Source organism: Nannospalax galili, unplaced genomic scaffold, assembly GCF_000622305.1.
Source record: "Nannospalax galili isolate Female #2095 unplaced genomic scaffold, S.galili_v1.0 scaffold253, whole genome shotgun sequence".
In the NCBI taxonomy this organism is placed as follows: Eukaryota; Metazoa; Chordata; class Mammalia; order Rodentia; family Spalacidae; genus Nannospalax; species Nannospalax galili.
In genome coordinates this window covers 1,104,602-1,107,235 of record NW_008335287.1, presented here as the reverse complement: position 1 = coordinate 1,107,235, position 2,634 = coordinate 1,104,602, and positions in this window count along the sequence as shown.

The window sequence follows — 2,634 nt, the reverse complement described above, 5'->3', positions numbered from 1 at the left end:
CTGTAAGAACAACCAGTGTTCTTAACCACTGAGCCATCTCTCCAGCCCTGATATTTTATTTTTTGCAGCTATTGTGAAAGGGAGTGTTTCCATATATGCTTTCTCTGATTGCTTGTTGTTGGTATATAGAAAGGCTACAGACTTTTGTAGATTAATTTTGTAACCTGCCACTTGACTGAATGTGTTAATTTATATATAATATATTATCTGCAAAAAGGGATAATTTGATATTTTCTTTTCCAATTATTACTCCTTTAATTTCCTTCTTTTGCCTTATTGCTCTTGTAAGAGTTTTAAGCACCGTGTTAAAAAGGAGTGGAGATAGTGGACATCCTTGCCTGGTTCCTGATTTTTATGGGAATGCTTCCAGTTTTTCTCCATTTAGAATGATGTTGGCTGTGGGTTTGTTATATATGGCTTTAATTATGTTGAGGTATGTTCCCTCCAGTCCAATTACCTCTAAGAATTTGAACATAAATGTATGTTGAATTTTGTCAAAGGGACTTCTCTGAATCTATGGAGATGATCATGTGGTTCTTGTCTTTGAGTCCATTTATATGATTTATGACGTTTATTGACTTACGTATGTTGAATCATCCCTGCATCTCTGGGATAAAGCCGATGATCATGGTGGATGATCTTTTTGATGTGTATCTGTATGCAGTTTGCAAGTATTTTGTTGAGAATTTTTGCATCTATGTTCATTAAGGATATGGGTCTATGGTTTTCTTTTTTGGTTGTATCTTTACCTGGCTTTGGTATTAGAGTGATGCTGGCTTCATAGAAGGAATTTGGAAGTTCTCCATTTCTATCTTTTTTAATAAATTAAGTAGTATTGGATGTAGATCTTCTTTAAATGTCTGGTACAATTCTGCTGTAAATCCATCTGGTCCTGGGCTTTTTTTAGCCAGGAAGTTTTGTATTACTGTTTCAATTTCCTTATATGTTATGGGTCTGTGTAAGGTGTTGATCTCTTCTTGGTTTAGTTTTGGTGGTTCCCATCCATTTCTTTTAGGTTTTCAAATTTTGTAGCATATAGGTTTTTAAAGTATTCCCTTATAATGTTCTGTATCTTTCTGGTATCTGTTGTGATGTTTCCCCTTTCATTTCTGATTTTGTTGATTTGGAGGTGCTCTTTCTTTCTTTTGGTTAACTGGGCTAGTTGTCTGTCAATCTTATTTATCTTTTCAAAGAACCAGTTCTTGGACTCATTGATTCTTTGTGTTGTTTTCTTTGTTTCAATTTCATTAATATCTGCTCTGATTTTTGTTATTTCTTCTTATCTTCTGGGTTTGGGTTTCATTTGCTGTTGCTTTTCAAGTGTCTTGTGTTGCAATGTTAAGTCATTTATTTGTGTTCTTTCTGATTTTTTAATGTAGGCACTTAGAGCTATAAACTTCCCTCTAAGGACAGCTTTCAACATGTCCCAGAGGTTTTTTGTCTTGTATTGTCCTTTTGATTCAATTCCAGGAATACTTTTATTTCTTTCTTAATTTCTCCTTTGACCCATTCATCATTTAGGAGTGTGTTGTTTAATCTCCATGCATTCATGTGGTTACTAGGGTTTCTTCTGGTGTTGATTGTAAGCTTTATTGCATTGTGGTCTGATAGAATGCATGGAATTATTTCAATCTTTTTGTATTTGTTGAGGTTTGTTTTGTGCTCCAGTGTATGGTCGATTTTGGAGAAAGTTCCATGGGGCACTGAATAGAAAGTATATTCTTTGGTGCTTGGGTTGAATATTCATAGATGTCTGTTAGGCCCATTGATGTATGGTATTCTTTAATTCAGATGTCTCTCTGTTAATTTTCTGTCCTGTTGACCTATCTAATGGAGATGATGGGATATTGATGTCCCCCACTATTAATGAGTTGGGATTAATCTGGGTCTTAAAGTGCTGTACTGATTTTATGAAGTTGGGTACACCAGAGTTTGGTGTAATATCTTCTTGCTCAATTGTTCCTTTGATCAGAATGAAGTGTACCTCTTTATCTCTTCTGATTAGTTTTAGTTTGAAGTCTATTTTGTCAGATATTAGAATTAAAACACCTGCTTTTTTCTTAGTACCATTCGCTTGGCATATTTTTTTTCCATCCTTTCACCTTAAGGTAGTGCCTGTCCTTAAAAGTGAGATGAGCTTCTTCTTACAGACAACAACAATATGGGTATTTTTTCTTTTTTAAAAAAAACATTTTATTATTTTTATTTTATGTATGTGAGTCTATTGCCTGAATGTATGTGAGTTCACCCGTGTCATGCAATGCCAGCGGAGGTCAGAAGAGGCCTTCAGGTTCCCCTGGAACTAGAGTTAAGGATGGTTCATAGCCACCATGTGGGTGCTGGGAATCGAACCTGGGTCCTCTGTAAGAGCAGTCAGTGCTCTTAACCACTGAGCCATCTCTTCAGCCTCAGGTTTTGTTTCTTAATCCATTCAACTAGTCTGTGCCTTTTGACTGGGGAGTTCAGTCTATTGATATTTAAAGTTATTAATGAAAGATGTGTATTGATTCCTATCATTTTTATTTCTTTTCACATTCCTGGTGTAGCTGTGCATATCCATAGTTATACCTTCATTAAGTTTCATTCCGTAACCCCTTGGGTATAGTCGTTCCTTTCTTCAGCTCTTTGTATTGC